A 22323-nucleotide genomic window follows, 5' to 3' on the forward strand; every position below is an offset into this window, starting at 1 on the left:
GCAGCGAGACTTTCAGAGATGCTGGTCCAGATTCCTGTACGCTCCGGTACCTCTAATACCAAGCAGCACGTCCTGTTGCACTGATGCCTATCCCAAGTTCATCAAGACACTGTTGGCCCAGATTGTCCCACACACCAACGACGAGTCGGCGCAGATCGCTCAGAGTAGTTGGTCGGTCACGTAGTCCAGAAACAGCCCTTTGAAATATATCCCAGGCATGTTCGATAGGGTTCGTGTCTGGAGAACATGCTGGCCACGATGTAGTTATCTTGAAGGAAGTGATTCACAGGTTCTGCACGATGGGGGCGCGAATTGTCGTCCACGAAGACGAATTCCTCGCCAATATGCTGCCGATATGGGTGCACTGTCGGTCGGAGGATGGTATTCACGTATCGTACAGCCGTTACGGCTCCTTCCATGACGATCAGCGGCGTACGTCGGCCCCACATAATGCCACCCCAAAACAACAGCAACCTCCACTTTACTGCACTCGCTGGATAGTGTGTCCATGGCGTTCAGCCTGACCGGGTTGCCTGCAAACACGTCTCTGACAACTGTCTGGTTGAAGGAATATGCGACACTCATCGCTGAGGAGAACGTGGATGCCAATCCTGAGCGATCCACTCGGAAATTTGTTGGGACCATCTGTACCGTGTTACATGGTGTCATGGTTCCAAAGATGGACCTCGCCATGGATGTCGGGATTGATGTTGCGCATCATGCAGCCTATTGCGCACAGTTTGAGTCGTAACACGTCGTCCTGTGGCTGCAAGAAAAGCATTATTCAACATGGTGGCGTTACTGTCAGGGTTCCTTCGAGCCATAATCCGTAGGTAGCGGTCATCCACTGCAGTAGTAGCCCTTAGGCGGCCTGAGATAGGCATGTTATCGACAGTTCCTGTCTCTCTGTGTCTCCTCAATGTCCGAACAACATCGCTTTCTTTCACTCGGAGACACCTTGACACTTCCCTTGTTGAGAGCCCTTCCTGTCCAAAGTAACAATGCAGACGCGATCGAACCGCGGTATTGACCGTCAAGACATGGTTGAACTACACACAACACGTGCCGTGTACCTCCTTCCTGGTGCAATGACTGGAACCGATCGACTGTCGGACCCCGTCTGTGTATTAGGCGCTGCTCATGCATGGTTGTTTACATCTTTGGGCGGGTTTAGTGACATCTCTGAACAAAGGGACTGTGTGTGTGATACAATATCCACAGTCAACGACGATCTTCAGGAATTCTGGAAACTGGGGTGATGCAAGAATTTTTTTTCTATGTGTATATCCTACTGAAACTTCTGTGAAGTTTGGAAAAAAAGGTATACATTCCTTGTAGTTGAGAACAATTAACAGTTCCACAGTGAAGACATCAGCGTACACTGAGTATGTAGATATAATGGACTGGCTGTCACATACCGCTGACAGATTTATAATGTCGCATCGTGCTGGTGATTTACTCTTTGCTGTTGTGTATAATAAAGTGTTTTTCTCCGTAACTTACATATTAATGAGCGAAAAGAATATTTATTTACATGGGTTAACAAAACGTTACTCTTTATGTCAGCTTACGTACATACTTTCCAGTGAGTTAGAGCATCATGTTATGATTTTTTAAATAGAATTTTTTCCTGTCATGTAGCTCATATATTTCAATTAAATAAATTAAATCAAAATCTATCATCTTTTACTAGAGAGGGAGAAACGTCCAAAGTTTTCGGAGTGAAGGCAATGGGCTGTACCTCGTTGCCCGTTGGTTTGTGAATTCCGTCCTACCTTGTACACAGCACGGTAAGGTTTTTATTTTTTATTTATTTGCACGTCAAGTTCCGTAGGGCCAAACTGAGGAGCCAATTTCCAAGGTCATGGAAAGTGCCAGTACATGAAATTACAATATAAAAGTAATACATAAGAATAAAATTTTTATGAACCTGGAAAATTCAAGTGTAAAAGTCTAAATAAACGCAATAAACTATACAAGAATCAGCTTAATTTTTCAGGAAACTCCTCGACAGAATAGAAGGACTGACTCATGAGGAAACGCTTCAGTTTCGATTTGAAAACGCTTGGATTATTGCTAAGATTTTTGAATTCGAGCGGTAGCTCAAAAAATGGCTCTGAGCACTATGGGACTTAAGATCTGTGGTCATCAGTCCCCTAGAACTTAGAACTACTTAAACCTAACTAACCTATGACATCACACACATCCATGCCCGAGGCAGGATTCGAACCTGCGACCGTAGCAGTGGTGCGGTTCCGGACTGCGCGCCTAGAACCGCTAGACCACCGCGGCCGGCCGAGCGGTAGCTTATTGAAAATGTATGCAGCAGCATACTACACACCTTTCTGCACAAGAGTTGAGGATATCGGATCCAAATGCAAGTTTGGTTTTTGCCGAGTACTGAGTGAAAGCTGCTTACTCTTGGGAATAAGCTAATAATGTGAACAAAAAATGACAGTAAGGAGTATATATATTGAGAAGCCAATGTGAAAATACCAAGACTCGTGAACAGAGGACGACAAGAGGTTCGTGAGCTTACACCACTTATTGGCCGAACCTCCCATTTCTAAGGCAAAAACATCCTTTTAGAATGGGAAGAGGTACCCAAAAATATAATAGCATGTGACATGAGCGAATGAAAATAAGCAAAATAGACTAATTTTCATGTCGAATGATCACTCACTTCAGATACCGTTCGAATAGTAAAAATGGCAACATTAAGTCTTTGAACAAGATCCTGAACGTAGGATTGTTTGTTAGAAACTGTAAAAACTGAGTCTTACTGTGATCAGGCGTTAGTTTATTTTCTACAAGCGATGAACTTATGTCATGAACTGCACTATTTGAAAGCGAGCCAATGGTGCACACAACACCCTCTACTACCCACTAGTGTCATCAGCAGACAGAAATATTTTAGAGTTACCCTTAATACTACAGGGTATATCATTTATATAGATAAGGAAATGGAGTCACCCCAACACTGATCCCAGGGGCACCTCTCACTTGACTGTATCCCAAAACACAGTCATTCGCAACACTGTGAATAATGACATTTTGCTGTCTGTTAATAAAGTAAGGGGTGAACCTGTTGTGTGCTACTCCCCATATTCCGTAATGGTACAACTTCTGGAGCAATATTTTGTGACCAACACAATCAAACGCTTTAGTTAAATCAAAAAATATGCCTACCGTTAGAAACCTTTTGTTTAACCTATCCAGTACCTCCCAGAGAAAAGTGAATACAGCATTTTCCGTTGTTAAAAGACTTCTAAAGCTGAACAGTACATTTGATAAGAAATTGTGTGATATAAAATGATCAATTATCCTTCTATACACAGCCTTTTCAATGACTTTAGCAAAGACATGCCATAGAAATAGGTCTAAAATTGTCTATATTATCCCTTTCTCCCTTTTTATAAAGCGGCTTTACTACTGAGTACTTAATGGTTCAGGAAACTGACCATTCCTAAAGGAAGAAATGCAAATATGGCTAATTACAGGGCTAACATGAGCAGCAAAGTACTTTGATATTCTGCTCAGCACTCCATCATAACCATGAGAGTCCTTAGTCTTCTGTTATTTAATTATTGATTCAATCTCCCCCTTGTCCGTACCACACAAGAGTATTTCAGACGTCAATGTCGGAAAGGTATTTGCCAGGAGAGTACATTCTTACCCAAATATGATTTTGAGCAGTTCATCGAAGAAGCTTCTCCCTCCTTTACATCAGCAACCTTACTTCTCGTCTGCGAGTCGATTCGAGGGGGTACTGAATATTTCACCCAGAAAAATGTGCACTCGTTTGTACATCCCACTTAAATGCACATTCCGACACTGTAACGTCCATGTCCACTCAATATTCTGTAAATTACAGAAAAAATACAAGAAAAGTCTTATCGGAAACACCCAGTGTATGCAGGCTGAACCAGAGCTGTAATGATAAACATTTAAAGGTTGTTTGGAACGAATTCTGAGTATTTTGCTATAAGGGATCACAATTTCCGGCCGTTCGTTACAGAGTTATAATGTAATTATGGTTTATTCGACTTGCAATGACACTCAGCCTTGTTTCTGTGAAAAAATCCTTTACGACAGTCAAGATTCCTTTAATATGAAACAACCAAAACGAACACCACACAGCACAGAACACGGAATGTTCCAACAACCCTCAGACGAAACACCATACTGTGATGTGGTTGCCATCGATGCGGAAACAGCTCAGCATAGCGTCACTGTGTGTTCACTGAACCCATACAAGAGTTCCATATTGGCCAATTATTCTATTCATCAGTAAACCTATCCACACAGCTGGGTGTCACTGTTAACGTACAGATAACACTACCCGAAAAACAAAACTAAGGCAGAACCGAGCAGTACTTAATACAAGCATGAAGGCGGAGAGTAAAATAGGCTCTACTGTTACGAACAGCAGGTTCTGTGAGCAAATGTAAACAAAACACAGACAACACACCGTCGACATCTGCACTGTTATGGTTCAAATGGCCCTGAGCACTATGGGACTTAACTTCTGAGGTCATCAGTCCCCTAGAACTTAGAACTATTTAAACCTAACTAACCTAAGGACATCACACACATCCATGCCCGAGGCAGGATTCGAACCTGCGGCCGTAGCGGTCGCGTGGTTCCAGACTATAGCGCCTAGAACCGTTCGGCCACGTCGGCCGGCTGCACTATTATGAGCTACTTTCTTTGTAGTACAGATACAAAGGTAACTGGGACAACAAAGCAAACGGGAGGCGACAACTCTGTAACGAGCGACGAGAGACCGTGTGTCCCTGGTATGAAAATACTCAGATAGTATTACTAACAACTTCCAAAAGTTTTATCAGTGGAGTTCTGGTTCACTCTTATGTACCAGGACGAATCAAAAAGTAAGTTACATCAGGTCGACGCGAGAGTACGTTGTGTGACGGCTTCGTGGCCTATGTGTTGCAGGTGACAGTAACTGCTGACATGTCCGATGGGACAAGTGGTGTGGTAACCCGTCGCGTTGTGTGTGCAGAGCGCGCTCGGCTCAACGGCGGGTCAACTGGATGTTCACTCCAAATTGGAGGTACGTGAAACGATCAGATTTTTATCGGCTAAACGGCTTGATAGCACGGATGTTCATCGTGAAATCACCGCTGTATGTGGTGAGCGTGCAGTCTCTCGCCCACGTGTTGTAAAGTGGTGTAAGCAATTTGACGCCGGACAATGAATCTCTCTGACGAATATCTCGAAGACAGGCTCGCAAAATATCGCCAAGGCGGTCTCGCAGAGTCCAGTACCGTTACAAATGTTGCTCGTGTGGACGAGATCATTAGAGAGGATCTGGCCATAATACTGCAGAAAACTGACAGCACACTGAATATTTCGTATGGCAGCGTGATCTCCATTGTTCACCAGCAACTTGGATATCGTAAACTGTGTGCCATATGGGCCCTACGGCTGTTAACTGATATTCACAAGAGACAACTTTTACAATCGTAGCTGGTATTTTGCGAAACGGTCTTCTGTGGAGGGCAATGAATTTTAACGTAGAATCATTATATGGGACGAAAGGTGAATCCACAACTTGACCCCCGGAACAAAGCATTGGTGATCCGTGGGTGCTTTAGTTTTGGTGCACATGGCGCTCCGCTGGCGCCACTAAATACACTCCTGGAAATGGAAAAAAGAACACATTGACACCGGTGTGTCAGACCCACCATACTTGCTCCGGACACTGCGAGAGGGCTGTACAAGCAATGATCACACGCACGGCACAGCGGACACACCAGGAACCGCGGTGTTAGCCGTCGAATGGCGCTAGCTGCGCAGCATTTGTGCACCGCCGCCGTCAGTGTCAGCCAGTTTGCCGTGGCATACGGAGCTCCATCGCAGTCTTTAACACTGGTAGCATGCCGCGACAGCGTGGACGTGAACCGTATGTGCAGTTGACGGAATTTGAGCGAGGGCGTATAGTGGGCATGCGGGAGGCCGGGTGGACGTACCGCCGAATTGCTCAACACGTGAGGCGTGAGGTCTCCACAGTACATCGATGTTGTCGCCAGTGGTCGGCGGAAGGTGCACGTGCCCGTCGACCTGGGACCGGACCGCAGCGACGCACGGATGCACGCCAAGACCGTAGGATCCTACGCAGTGCCGTAGGGGACCGCACCGCCACTTCCCAGCAAATTAGGGACACTGTTGCTCCTGGGGTATCGTCGAGGACCATTCGCAACCGTCTCCATGAAGCTGGGCTACGGTCCCGCACACCGTTAGGCCGTCTTCCGCTCACGCCCCAACATCGTGCAGCCCGCCTCCAGTGGTGTCGCGACAGGCGTGAATGGAGGGACGAATGGAGACGTGTCGTCTTCAGCGATGAGAGTCGCTTCTGCCTTGGTGCCAATGATGGTCGTATGCGTGTTTGGCGCCGTGCAGGTGAGCGCCACAATCAGGACTGCATACGACCGAGGCACACAGGGCCAACACCCGGCATCATGGTGTGGGGAGCGATCTCCTACACTGGCCGTACACCACTGGTGATCGTCGAGGGGACACTGAATAGTGCACGGTACATCCAAACCGTCATCGAACCCATCGTTCTACCATTCCTAGACCGGCAAGGGAACTTGCTGTTCCAACAGGACAATGCACGTCCGCATGTATCCCGTGCCACCCAACGTGCTCTAGAAGGTGTAAGTCAACTACCCTGGCCAGCAAGATCTCCGGATCTGTCCCCCATTGAGCATGTTTGGGACTGGATGAAGCGTCGTCTCATCGGGTCTGCACGTCCAGCACGAACGCTGGTCCAACTGAGGCGCCAGGTGGAAATGGCATGGCACGCCGTTCCACAGGACTACATCCAGCATCTCTACGATCGTCTCCATGGGAGAATAGCAGCCTGCATTGCTGCGAAAGGTGGATGTACACTGTACTAGTGGCGACATTGTGCATGCTCTGTTGCCTGTGTCTATGTGCCTGTGGTTCTGTCAGTGTGATCATGTGATGTATCTGACCCCAGGAATGTGTCAATAAAGTTTCCCCTTCCTGGGACAATGAATTCACGGTGTTCTTATTTCAATTTCCAGGAGTGTATTTGGGGTGTCGATATTGCTCCTGATATGTCAGGAGCTAGGGTGTTTGGTTGAGGCGTGTGGTGTTGGTTTATGCGGATCCTGGTACTGATAGTTAGCTGGAGGACACGTGGTGGCAAGATTTTGGGTTTGGGGTACTCCTGCTGTCCGTAAGGGCCTCGAGTGGCTAAATCGGTCGGAGGCAATTCTTGATGGCTGGATTAAGTACTGATAGCGGCGAATTGTGGAAAGAACAGTGGAAGTCGCGTACAACCTGGTCTGCAAGTTCCCGGCCTATTCTGAAAACTTACGAGTTTCACTGTAAAAGAAATGCACACTATTTTTGTATAAATACAGTTTTAATTCTGCATGTGTGAAGGTTTTACATTGTGTAGATACATCCTTCCAGCTTCTTTTCAAACTTAGTTCAACGTGTTCCCGTGAGTGGCACCGCCACAGTATGTCTTCAAGATGGCTGCTACACTTTACGTTCGTCAGAAGCAACGTGCTGTCATAGAATTCCTGTGCTGTGAAAACGAGACACTGGGAAACATCCACAAGAGGTTGAAAAACGTGTATGGAGATGCTGTTGTCGATCGCAGTACAGTTAGTTGGTGGGCAAGCAGGTTACATGATGAAAGCGGGCACGGCAATATTGAGGATTGTCCTCGGGGTACTGCACACACTCCAGACAATGAGCAGAGAGTTAACGAATTGGTGATTGCTGACAGGCACATCACATTGAACGAACTGTCACGCTACATTTGGATAGGGGAAGGAGGTGTTTGCAGAATACTGAAAGCGTTGGGGTTAAAAAAGGTTTGTGCCAGGCGGGTTCCCAGGATGTTGACAATGGCTCACAAAGAAACAAGAAAAACGGTATGCAGCGATCTTTTGGAACAGTACGAGAATGGTGAATGGTGGAGATGAATTTCTTGGAAGAATTGTGACAGGTGATGAAACATGGCTCCAACATTTTTCGCCATAGACGAAGAGGAAATCAATGGAGTGGCATCATGCAAATTCACCCAAGGGAAAAAAAAAATTCGAAACCACACCTTTTGCCGGAAAAGTTATGGCTACGGTATTTTTCGATTCCGAAGGACTCTTGCATGTGGACATCATGCCAAGTGGAACCACCATAAATTCTGATGCATATGTGACGACACTGAAGAAACTTCAAGTGCGACTGAGTCGTGTTCTACCACATCGCCAAAAGCAGGATGTTTTGTTGTTGGACGACAATGCACGGCCACAAGTCAGTCAAAGAACTATGGAAGAGATCACAAAACTCGGGTGGACAACACTGAAAGACCCGCCTTACAGTCCTGACCTGGCTCCATGTGACTATCATCTCTTTGGGAAACTGAAAGACTCTCTTCGTGGAACAAGGTTTGAAGATGATGACTCCCTTGTGAACGCTGCCAAACAGTGGCTATAACAGGTTGGTCCAGAATTTTACCGTGCGAGTATACAGGAGCTGGTTCCATGATGGTGTAAGGCAGTTGAGAGGAATGGAAATTATGTGGAGAAACGAAAATATTGTTCCTAAAGGATGTATCTACACACTGTAAAACGTTCAAACATGTACAATAAAAGATGGATTTTAAAAAAATAGAGTGCATTCCTTTTGGAGTGACCCTCGTAAAATATACGCCACCTCGAAGGCCGCCTGTACAGTCAGGAGTCAATAATACCCCGGCCTGTTAGTCACGCCTCCTTCACACCTGAGTTGAGTGAAGTGTTGTTTTTTACTGGTGCTTGTTATCGTAAGGCCCCGTTTATGTTAATATGGAATTAGACCTGTTGTATTAACACGCCTCCAGGCAATAGTGTATATGCTCATCGGTTAGTGTAACTGATGTACTTTATTGTTCCATACCATATTCCGTGCAGGTGTACGGGCATTCTTTGCTATAAACAGAGTTGATCAAAATGAAATTGTTACATAGTTTCTGTCGAAGGCAAGGGACCATTTGTAGATGAGTATGCCCTAGTCATTGCATTGGCAGGCACTGGTATGTCACTCTTTTAATGTTTAAGTAATTTCAAGGAGTGTGAAGCTTGTAGCTTGAATGTAATCCCTCCGAAATAAGTTAGGATTGGCTACATCCTAGGCATTCTCGTCAGTAGCCCTATTTGGGCGTTCCCTTCTAAGTGTGTTGGCAGGGTAGTTTTGCCAGTAGACGACGCCTTCCTGTTTCCTGGGCCTAGAGCAGAGACGTGTTTTCCTTCTGCTGCAGCGGCAGATCCGTTGTCGCACGACGTCTACGTTGGCGTGTAGTCTGGTACCTCTATCAGCCGCAATCTGTTTTCTCAGGTTAAATAAAGTTAATCGTTTGATGCGGTGCCGCGTAGGAGTGTCGCCAGTTAATCGGGAACTGCTAATCTACTCGATCTGTGAATTCAGTATGCTCATTAGCTTTGAAATGTGTTCTGCAAGCCCGAGGATTCTCGTCACTATAACTGCTCTTTAACTACTCGCTTAAACCTTGCATCCTTATTACTACTTCTGGAGCACGTTAAGCTTTGATGCCTTTTACTTATGAATATGATCTGTTGACTTTTTCCTTTTATCCAGAGACATTAGCAACTCCACTCATTGTGAATCTTACGTGCTTGTTGCGTATAGGCTGTAATAGCCACCTGTTGTATTTGTCAGCTTATATCGTATTTTGGGGGATTGTATATTTATTTAAGGGCCATTGTCAATGTTTCTGCTGGTGTGTGCCAACTGGGAGTCATATTTAAATTGCATTCATTGCCAGCTTATCTTGTATTTGGGGACTGTATATTCCTTGTTTCAAGTCCTGATGTTAATGGTATAAATTGTTAAAATTTGTTGTGAATGAGTTGCTCTTGTTAAAGTTCTTTAAATTATTGTGATCGTTGTTATTATTTTAAGAAGGTTCCGTAAATTGTAATTATAATAACTGTTACTAAGAAAAAAGTGTATTACATGAAACAAAAAGTGACGAAATATGTGGATCCACCTTGCATGTGTTTCTCCTTAAAATTATCTCAACACTTATCGCGAGGTATCAGATGGTACGGGTACACACCATATCGTGCCAATAAAAGAGGCCAATGTCCGACCTTCAGGAGGAAAGGTGATGGCGACAATGTTCTATGGTATGGAAGGTGTGGTGCACGTAGAATTTGTGCCGAAAGACACGACAATCAACTCTGCTTCATATTGTCAGGCGTTGCACTGACTGCGTATGGCAATTAAAGAAAAGCGGCACAGAAAACTGAGCGCCGGTGTGATTTTGTTGCACGACAAAAGCAACTCCGTATTCGGCCCGCCAAACGTCAGAACTGCTGCACCTACAGCGTCATGTGATTATCACATGTTCGATAAGATGAAAGAGGATCACGGTCGACGACGATTCCAACACGATGTGGGGGTGAAGCAGTTGAAACCACTTGGTTACATAGCGCTGGACGTGATTTCTATGCATCGGAAATCGAAAAGTTGGTTACCTGCTACGAAAAATATTTTGTCTCTTGGGGACTATGTGGAAAAGTGAACTTACATTGTGTGTTGTCACATCTGTGTTGCCTATGTCCATGTGATTTAATAAACGGCCATGACCTGGAAGTGTAACTTACCTTTTGATTCGCCCTCATATATATATATATATATATATATATACTCTAGGGATTGACCAACGAGAGGATACGAAACAAAAAAGGTCTAATGAACTTCCCTCCAGAAATGCATGATTTCCATGCTAGAGACCATCTATTCAATCATACTTTTGTTACTTAAATTGCTATGTACCATGCAGCCTGTTACACTATGCATGGTTTCCTCCTAGAGGGTGGTACTGTTTCTCATATTATCTTTTATGGAGAGTCTGGAACATATAACTGTTTAAGAGTTGGGTTGGGTTGTTGTGGGGAAGGAGACCAGACAGCGAGGTCAACGCTCTCATCGGATTGGGGAAGGACGGGGAAGGAAGTTGGCCGTGCCCTAACGTTCTCGAATTATCCTGTCGCTCAAACCCGACCAACAGTTTAACATGGAATCCGAACCATGAGTTATTTCGTTACCGATAGACCACCAGGCCTAGCATGTATACAGACAGTTCATTTATAGGTTTTGATCACTGAGTTTGCGACTATCAAAATATTTAACGCAAATGACTGTAACGTTGGTTTCACTCAGTTAGAAGCTTAAATGTTTTCCACCGTCAAGGGGTCAAAGACCTTAATTTGTGACGTAAATTTCAACTCGATACCTACACCTTTTCTTGAGAAAAAAGTGTCTTAACAGACGAACAGATAGACAAACATCGAATGGAAAAAAAAGTTATATAATTGCAAATTAACAGTTCTCGAATTTTTTTCTTTGCTTGTAGTGTGAAGCTTTGCCTCTTGTGAAATTTCGTTGTCTTAGGACAAAGGGAAGTGTCCTATAGCTTTTGATGAGTGAGTTTGCGAGTACCGGAATATGTGACATAAATGGTCGTATCATTTGATTGCATTGACTTCGAAACATCCATTTTTTCCGCAGCTAAGAGACTGTAGGCCTTAGTATGCGACGTAAATTTCAACGTGATACTTCTATCCGTTCTTGAGAAAAACCGGTCTGAACAGTCAGACGGGTAAAAAGTTATTCTATAAAGATTCCGTTTTTACTGACTGGTGTACGTAATCCTAAAAAGAGCATATGTAGGTAAAGGCATTTTAAATTTCTTATAACTGTGCCTTCTGCGAAACATAATATTTTTCCGTGTTTTTTCTTTACCAAAACGTGTTCAGACGCTAGTCTGTCGTCCTCGATAGGCCTAATTTTAATTCGGAAACTGTATTAATTATGAAAATGGTGTTTTACAGGCTGACCTGCTTCTATGTGTAGTTTTGACTTAACAGAATGTGATGTATTTCGTCATATCTTACATCTTTCTGTATTGCATTTGGGTTGTAATTATGTACAATGTTTTTCACATTTTTCACTTCACTCCCGTTGCGTACCACGAGTTCTCATGAACAAAACAGAATTCTGGAAAATTTGTATCTCCACACTCTCCGCTACCTCGGACAAGTGGCAGTAGGCGCTTGTAGCTTCAGTAAGGTATGCACAGACATGCATCACTTACCAAGAGAGCAAATTTCATTCACTCACACGACAGAAGTATCGCGAAAGAGAAAAAAAAAATGCTGCTCGGATTCATTGCTTCACTGCGGCGGTGTTCTGTCGGTACTCTTCTCTGCTTCCTGACGAGTCGTACGTTATCAGCCTTTTTCCAACGCGGTAGTGAATTTTTATCCTCTCGACTGTTACACGCCACCGAAATCTGCGTACCCGGAAAGCCACATGCACGCTCACCGAAAAAAAGGGAGAAAGAGTGCGCTGTGGAATTTAGTGTTGAGCGTAGCGGAGTGAGGGAGGGGGCGTCGGCTTTCAGGTCAAATCCTCCGGGGGGCGGGACTCGCTTTAATCAGCAATGTTCCCCATCGGCATCCGTCCGCTCGCATACGCTAAACGTGTCGGTGGCTGCGCTGTTCGCATGCAGATTTTATGTTCCAATCAGATCCTTCAGGAGACGGGGCACACAAGTTATATCCGTTTGACTGGCAACATCAAAAACAAGTACCGTCTCACAACGTAATTATTGTATTGGACATACAAGTTTCGATGCCCTGAGCTGTTAACTGACATAAAAGCATAACGTTCGTTAAAACGTTTGCAATGTGAGAGACACTTGTCATTCCACCGAGCCCAGTATTTGGACGTTTGACACATCGCGTCACCGCTGGTAATTTACATTGAGGCTTGGACGCCGGAGCTAGTTTTCGTTGCTAATGCCATCATTTAGTCTGACTCCGTCACAAAGAGTACGAATTAAAATGTGAAATGCGTTATGCAGAATGTCGCAACCCTTTTGCTGGTGTCACACGATTAGTTATCATGTGAACTGATTACTGTTAGTACGAAGACATTGGCATTAGCAGCAACATAGGTTGTGGAGTGTAAGTGGTAGCAGGTTATGAAGGTGAAATGATAATTTAGCGGTGATGCCATTTATATAACTACTATTGAGTGAAATTCTCCTAAAACAATTATCTTCGGTAGCTCAGGTAGTAGAGCATTTGCCCGCGAAAGGCGAAGGTCCCGAGTTCGAGTCTCGGTCGGCCACACAGTTTTAATCTGCCAGGAAGTTTCAATTATCTTAAAGTTCAAGTGGCTCTGAGCACTATGGGACTTAACATCTGAGGTCATGAGACCCCTAGACTTAGAACTACTTAAACCTAACTAACCTAAGGACATCACATACGTCCATGCCCGAGGCAGGATTCGAACCTGCGACCGCCGCAGCAGCGCGGTTCCGGGCTGAAGCGCCTAGAACCGCTTTGCCACAGCGGCCGGCCCTGTTATCTTAAAAAGGGCAATAATAGGGGACAATGTTGTACCTTGGGACTTTCGTCCCAAAATGTTTAATACATTTTCTTATTTCTGTTTGAAATGATAGGATTCACTTTACTGGTGCTGCAGTATTTTTCTGAAATTACAAAAGTCACTCTGGAAATGTAAGGTTTCCCCAAAGGTGAAAAACTGTACAACGTGGTCAACAGCTAGGAACAAATATTATATTCAAAGTTAAAAGTGTCGCAATGGAGAAAATTTTGTCTGTATAATGTTTAACAGTCTATCATTACATCATTACTCTACTGCACACCAATAATCAGAAGGCGGAATCAAATTAAGAAGAAATATTGTCAGAACCTAATTACAAGTTAAAATACTTTGAAGTAGAAGTTATTGGCAGTTAATGTAGACATGCATTGTCAAGAAATTCATTTTTTATTTTATGTTATAGGTAATTTACACAAAAAGTAATGCGCTTTTTATACGAAAAAATAAGTAATAATTTACATAATGAAAATAATGTACAGTGTAAGTACTACATCTTGTAATATCATTCCTTTAATAATTTAATTTCGTCATTACTTTCGGATCAACGTGAATGATGCATGGAATGAGGACTGCTATCACGCTTTCCTATAAGTTAACGTAGAATATCCTGTGTGTGAACGCAGAAAATTATTTGTAGTGTTAACACAAAAGGAAGGTCATTATCGCCGCATACGGGTGTTTACTGGCGAACTGTATCCAGTTCGTCTACTGGCCTGCTGTCACCGTTCCTGGTTGATTCCTATTTTCTTATCGTATGCGGCCTCGGACCTTCCGGCAGCTCCGAGTCTCACTAGTAATATTTATAGTACTCTCTGACTTGGGTGAAGAACTTTTGAGTAAGAAGCTTTCATGGATACGTTCAAGCCGGATTACAGACAGTTCTCTGTAACGTTATCGATCGTTCAGCGGCCTTGGACGTGAATTAGAATAAAATATCTCCTACGTGAAGTAGAGCCTTTTCATCGCGTCAAAGCGGCGACAAATGCGCTTAACTAGTACGTTTACGCAATCGGACAACAGATGGCGTTAAACTGAGTACTGAATGTCACGGAATTACGTTGATACTATTGCTATTATTTAGTTACTTCGTATTTCCATTCCCCTTGTGGATGGGGGTGGCGGGGGGGGTGGGGGGGTGTTGAGGGGACAGCGACTTGCTTGCAGCACCTAGACTGATGATTGTTAGCCTTTGGGTTGGAATCATAGTTATTGTATAAACTAATCAAAGGAAATGGGAAACTGACCTGAGACAACATTTCCAAGACATGAAAATCGTATTTAGTGAAGTGCGGAGAAAATTGTTGCTAGTGAATTCATACTGTGGCGCAACACTACCTTATCCACTACTTGTTTGTTTCAGAAAATGGGAAGATATTTGCACTTTATTAACATTGCGGTAGTCATAATTCTTAAACTAAATTGACATCTGCAGCATACTTTCGTGTTAACGTAAAATCACATTTTTAATTATAATGTAACAAGTTGTAGACGGTCTTAGGGTAACGCTCATGATTACAAACGAATACTTTTTCGGTAGAGTTTTCTGGCCCAGACAGTTACTAATATGAATGAAAATAATGGGCAACAGCAGCCGAAGAGTCACGTTATAAGGAGTAATCCTCGTTTTGCCCACAGCTATGTCAGAGAGGGTGGAGAAGCGGACAGAGGCTTAAGTCAACCTTTTCGACTTGGGGGGCGAAACTGCACCCAGATAGAGGAACAATAAGCAATGATCAACGGCGTGAGGATGCAGAACGCAATGACAACCACCGCATTAAATAGTCATAATGTGTATTTCCAGGACTTGTGGTCTGCAATAAAATAGAGCTATGATTGTCTCTCCGTTGGCGAAGTATTCGAGATTAGTCCCCCATTCGGATCTCCAAGAGGGAGGTGACCGTGGAAAAGAGATGAAATGAGCAACAAATGGGTAATATTTTACGCGTCGGAGCGTAGAATGTTAGGTGTCTGAATGTGGTGGAGAAACTTGAATATCTGGTAAGGGGAATGTTAAGACTCAGTGAAGTGAAATGAAAAGAAGATAAAGATTTCTAGTCAGATAAATATGGGGTCATATCAACAGCAGCAGAAAATGGTGTAAAGAGACTTTTATTCACTATGATTGGGCGAGTGCAGCAGAGTGACTGTGTGACAATACAGTGATAGGGTATTTTTCATAACATTTGACAGTAAACCGACGCCAACAACGATACTTCAATTACACATGTCGACGTAGCAAGCAAAGGATGATGAGATAGAAAAAGGATATGAGGATATTGATTGGGTAATTCAGCAAGTAAAGGAGGTGATAATTTAACGAACACGGGGGACTGGAACGCGATTGTTATGAGAGGAACAGCAGAAAGATTTATGTTAAAAAAAGGGGCTTGGCTGTAGAAATGTGGGAGGAGCAGAAATAATTGAGTTCTGAAATAAACTTCAGCTAGCAATAGTTAATATAGTGTTTAAAAATCACAAGCGGAAGGGCTATACTTGGAAAGTCCCAGAGAAACGGGAATATTCCGGTTGTATTAGTTCATGGTCAGGCAGATATTTCGCCATCAGATATTGGATTGTACGTTGTAGGCAGGACCTGATGTCTGAGATCACGATTATGGTGAAGAATAGTTTGAAGTTTAAGAGAATCGTCAGGAAGAATCAATGTATAAAGAAGTGGAATGCTAAATTACATTCAGAAGTTTAGTTGAAGGGGAATGGAGAAGGGACACTTGGTAAAAGACGAGATACTTCAAATGTTCAACGAAAGAAGGAATTACAAACCTGTTCAGACGAGAATGCAGCAATACAAATCATTCTGGAATGAAAGTGCAAGGAAGCTGAGTCGAAAGGCTTCCGGAAAAGTCTGAAGAAATCTTGAAGAAAATGGTCGTCCTAAGGACTGATTCAGCAGATGTTCTCTGTAGAATCGGTGAACAAAAGAAAAAAAATGGAGAAAAGTAGTGAGAAGAAGAGACAGGTCGACAGGACATGCATTAAGATATAAAAAATCACTTCCTTCGTACTAGAGGGAGGTTTAGAGCTTAAGAACTGTAGAGGATGATGTGGCGGTACAGAAGTAAATCAGAATAATTACTTGTCTTTTGGCTGGCATCGTTGTTGTAGGGATTACCAGTTTTGCTTTCTTAATAAAGAATTGGAATTAATTGTCCCTGATACACTAAACCACAATATAAAGCTGTTAAGTTTCTTCATAAGTGCAACAGGCGTATAATGTTCCCCATCAATGTAATCACTAATTATTCATTAATTGCACGCAACAAATGGCAGACTGATGAAAAGTCTACTCGCTGTAGCTCATCAATTCTAATATGTCTCAAGGCTTCTTATAGTGGTTAGAAACTCACAACATGTATTAAATAAATCCGGTAACACTGCAAAATTATTTCAGGAGTATGAATTCACCGTCCCAAAATTTTCTGTATCCAGACTAGTAGTAACTGACATAAGCCCAAGTCCGACCGACACTCGATGAACAGTTCTGTCAACAGAAACAAAAATATTGACAGTCTACCTCAACTAACAGAGAGTCCAAACCGGTGTGAAATTATTGGACGTCCGAACTGCCTCTTCTCTTGAGAACACAAGCCTGACCTGAACATCGACCTCAGTTATTCAGGAACAACTCTCGACTCATCCTCACAAGACTACTTCCGCCAGTCCATCACTTCTACTTCACCAATTTCACAGTTGTCCTACAACATTAAACTGTTCGTTGATACCTCATCACTAATAGTAGAGTTCTCCTGCAAATTCTCTGAAATTGGGAAAGTAGGTACTGCGTAGGCACGCAACAACACAAACACTTTAGAACGACATCATCACTGTGATAATACTGCTTTATTCCTGTTACCTCCTCCGCGCCGTCCTATTTGCCTGTCTGAATGTCTGTGGCAGCCATCCTTCACAGGAAATTATGTTGACCTCAGAATGTTGCTTGCATTTTAGTACTGAGCTAGTGTGAACGATATTTCAGTAAGATTAATTGGATTGCAAATGTATATATTAGTATAACACAGCATTAATGCGAATTTATGGTCAGCCGTTGTGACCGAGCAGTTCTAGGCACTTCAGTCTGAAACCGCGCGACCGCTACGGTCGCAGGTTCGAATCTTGCCTCGGGCATGGATGAACCATTTTGAAGGTATTTATGGTTCATTTCACCGCCACCTAAAGTCTTATCTAAATAATCTGTGACTGTATAGAACGAATTATTGAAAACGTATTCTTCAAATGCGTAACATTATAATGCTAGCTACCAGTTTTAAAATCCTTGTAAATTTTATTTTCTTGTAGAAAATGTTCTTCGAGGTTCTCATTTATTTCTTCGTGGAAATAATATAAATCTGGCTCTTGTTTCCTGATGACGGACAGAGATTCTAATCTAATAATTATCAGAAATAGTTTCTCCTTCGTGTGATAACTGATTGATATAAACACATGAGCTATTTTTTATCTCAGTATCTACAGCTTCAAGTGTATCTCCTTACTCCCTATTACTTCCGTGTCCAACTTCTTTGTACAGTAATTCTTCCTTATTAGTCTCTTAAACTTCACCCTACTCTTATTTACTTCTGCTTCGGAGTTAACTGATTTCCGAAGTACCTTGAGCGAATATGGGTCTTGAAGCGATAGTACTCGTTTCAAGAAGATCGCGCCAACACATGGCCACACTTTGTTGCGGCCTAATAGAAATATTTATGAGGGATAATTTTTAATGACTCAGAAAGACGTTGGATGATGACGCTAGAAACCAGCAAGGCTCCTCAAACAAACAAGATTTAGGTTTACAGCCAGCAATAGAAACCTCAAATTCGCATCTCAGCATTCATCAGTAAGTACAAACTATTTTGTATCTATGAGATATTCCTGAATTTACGATACGACGAAGTGAAAAAGGTAAGTAAGACTCTATAATCATCTTCCATTCAATTACTAACGTATCAGCTCTCTTTTACTACGCATACACACAGCAGTTCATTTCCTACGCTCGGAATGATCGCTAACTAACAATATCAGTTTAACGTCAGTACACAATACATAACTTCACCACAGCAGATCAGCTGAAATGGTCTGGCCAATTTTCTTGTTCATTGCAGAATCTGCCTGGCAGACAAACGCAGTCTCCTCTCTACATACGTCTCTACCTTAGAAGCATCGAAACGACCGGGAATAGCACACAGACTCGATCGCCAATCGGTGGGGTCTGCACCGCCGCAGGCCCCATCGGCCGCTCCACTTATGGTGACTTCGGCACCGGCAGATGGACATCGAAGGGAGACGACACAGGCTATGGAATTGGTTTATGAGAGTTCAACGTTTCACTCGAGCGGATCTGTGCAACCGCCTGACGCCGCAGCGACGAGAGAACAACACGCCGAACTGACACCAACAGCCGCTTCTAACGGTAAACAAGAGCGCGCACGGAAAATTTCAGCCTTCACGGACGAAGAATACTCGTACCCTCCACGCGGTAGCGTCATTCACGACGAACCTGACGCGGAACAGGACAGGACAACACCCCTGGAATTCGGTGAGAACGTCGAATTAAAATGTTAATGTGTGACTAGGGCCTCCGTCGGGTAGACCTTTCGCCGGATGCAAGTCTTTCGATTTGACGCCACTTGGATGACTTGCGCGTCGATGGGGATGAAATGATCATGATTAGGACAACACAACACCCAGTCCCTGAGCGGAGAAAATCTCCGACCCAGGCGGGAATCGAACCTGGGCCTTTAGGATTAACATTCTGTCGCGCTGACCACTTTCTTTTTTTTGTTTTTGTTCCATTAGATTGATAACTTCAGCAGACAGCAGAATTGCATATTGAAAACTGTAGCAGTGAATGTAGGCGAACTCGCGACGTATTATCTACGGTGCGCAACGCTTAACGTTACACTTTTTTTTTTTTTAGGTCCTCCCTTCTCCCCTCACAGTCCTTCCATACGCTCACCTTGTTTTGCCTTCTGCAACTAGCTTCTATGCTTTAGTCGTTTTTATTAAGAGTCCATCCTTCTAACAACTTTTTTTTACTTTTTTATTTTATGTACTTTTTTTATGTTTTCGATGCCACATCCTCGTCTTTCTCACTTTTTTTGCGAGTGCTCGGGCACGTTTTTTTTGTTATTTTTTCTTCCAGTCAGCTTTCTATTTTTTTCTGTAAGTCGGACTGCTTAGCCACCTTTACTAAGATAAAAGAGAATAAATTTTCTTCTTAATATTGACTAAAGGAAATTAATCTTCCTCTTGATGATGGAAAGACAAGTATATTAAAATAAACTGGACGTGAAGTCTCTCATATTCACAAGGAAAACATAAAATCTTTTATCCCCTTGAAGTTAAAACATTTTTTTTGTAGTCTTTTGTCCGCATGAGATGATGGTGCTGAGTCGTTGGGTACACCCAGTAATCTTCTTTGCTTTTATTTAGCTAGTTAACAGCATTTCTTTTCGTATTCGCATATGGCACTGCGTCTGGAGTCAGAAAATGTGCGGCGGTGAATATGGTTGGAGATGTTCTGTTAAGGGTCGCTAATTTCTGCTTAACTATATGCCAGATGTCTCTTACTCTTTCACTCACGAATCGGTGTTCTTCAGCGTCAAGAAGGTTGCATGACGCGCACTAGGGCGAATTCGTGAGATGTATAGCATGCAATTTGGAATTAGTTGATATTTTTCTGTTGACTGCATTGTACCAAATTGCTTTCACCTTAGAGGGTAAGTTCCAATCGTGGATATTTTTCCAAATTGCAGACTAGTCGTAGTTAGGGTATTTTATTTCAATAATATTTCCTTCCTTTGCTTCCATCAAATATGTACAGATGTCCTTTACTTTCGTCAACTGCTGTTCTGAGAGCCTCGATGAGGTATAACTGTACTTAACGAGAAATGTTTTTAGGTGACAAAAACAAGCTGGTATATGCTTCACATCTATTGGCTGCTGAATGCTTGCAGGAGCAATTTCATTCAGCAAGTGGGCCGTTAAGCTGTCCGGCAACAGTTTCCATTGCTTGACATCAACGAGGTTTAAACCTTCTTTCCTTGTTGAGAGTGTTGGTGTATCGAACTTCAGTTTGAAAATGTTGCCTTGGCTTACAACACTTCCTATCACGGACATAATTCTTCTGGCTGTTCCTAATGGCATCGGGAAGGCTTGTACAACATAGATAAGTTTGGATGTTATATACACATTTACAAGAGTGGTTTTCTGTATCTCATCCAGTTGCCTCATACTGTTGCCTTGTACAGATGCTCGTATGCTTGCAAGTTGTTTTTTATAATTGACGGCATTGGTGTGCTGGATGTTGCTCCTAAATTCAATACCCAAACATTACAGTGTGGATACTGTCCCCGATTTTGCATGCGTATTCCTCTGCCTAGGTTCATGATGCCTGACTTCCTTCTATTCAGTTTGACGCCAGATGCAAGTTCATATGTGTGTACAATCTCAAGAGCTTTCGCCATTCCATCTTCATTTATAACCAGGAAGCCCATATCATCTGCGTAGGCGTTGCACACTATTTTCTTGCCGTTTATACGCAATCCTTGCAGGTGATGCGTGAGTGTCGCGAGGAGAGGCTCTATTGCTATTGCGAAAAGGGCCATTGACATTGGGCAGCTTTGACGTACGGATCCAGTCAACTCAATCTCCTTGCTTAGTTGTCCATTTATCATTATTCGTGCTACACTGTTTTTCAAAATTTGTTGAATAATCCTCACGTATCGTGGTGGGAATCCCATTAACTCCATGATTCGGAGGAGATACTTATGAACTACTATGTCAAACGCCTTCTCGAAGTCTAATGACACTAACGCGCATTTTATTCGGCATACATTTGCGGTTGAGATTATATCCCTATATTCGCATATATTCTGATAGATGATCTGTCTTTGCCTACACAAGTTTGATACGGGCCAGTTACAGAGTTAATAACCATCTTTATTGTTCTTACTAATACGCGGGCCATAATTTTGTAATCACTGTTGAGTAATGTTACTGGGCGGAGGTTTTCAATTGCTTTGCTAAGTGAGTTTTTAGGGTTGTTGGATTGTTTCTTGGGGAGGAGACCAGACAGCGAGGTCATAGGTCTCATCGGATCAGGGAAGGACGGGGAAGGAGGTCGACCGTGCCCATTCAAAGGAACTATCCCGACATTTTCCTGGAGCTATTTAGGGAAATCACGGAAAACTTAAATCAGGCTGGCCGGACGCGGGAGAGTTTTTAGGAATCGGTTTCGGGGTTTGTTCTATTTGAACAGAGATATTTGGTTCTTTTTATGACTCTTTGGTTGTGTTGTCACCGTCGAGTCGCTAACGTCCATTATCACTTCATTGTCGGGAGCAGCATCATCCTGGGTAGAGTCAGCGTCTGACCACACCGCGTACATCACCACAGTAAATTTGGAAAAACAAGAGACTTACCGAGCGAGGGGCATATGGAAACTCAACATTACACATCTACAAGATGAGGAATGTCGCGTGGCATTTACTAATAACTGGAAAGACTGCGAAAATGGATTCCCACTATACAATTCTGCCATAGCTTGGCGGTTAGGATGTGCTGAGCCTAAAATAAGAAGAATGCTGATCGATTACTCACGACAGAAAAGCTTCTGGATTAAAAAGACGTCTGAGTTTTATTTTAGCTGCCTTAGAGACCTGTACACCCTGGACACACGATTAATGGAGGACTTAACCCGGATTCTTAAAATTAAAGCAAACTTTTAGCACTGAAGCGGCGACAGTCATAGCGAGAATACAAAACATTGTAGAAGGGGACATGGCTGTGGGTCTCACTGCCTCGCCCGCAAGCAGGTGGGCCACT

This window comes from Schistocerca serialis, chromosome 8 (assembly GCF_023864345.2).
Source record: "Schistocerca serialis cubense isolate TAMUIC-IGC-003099 chromosome 8, iqSchSeri2.2, whole genome shotgun sequence".
In the NCBI taxonomy this organism is placed as follows: domain Eukaryota; kingdom Metazoa; phylum Arthropoda; class Insecta; order Orthoptera; family Acrididae; genus Schistocerca; species Schistocerca serialis.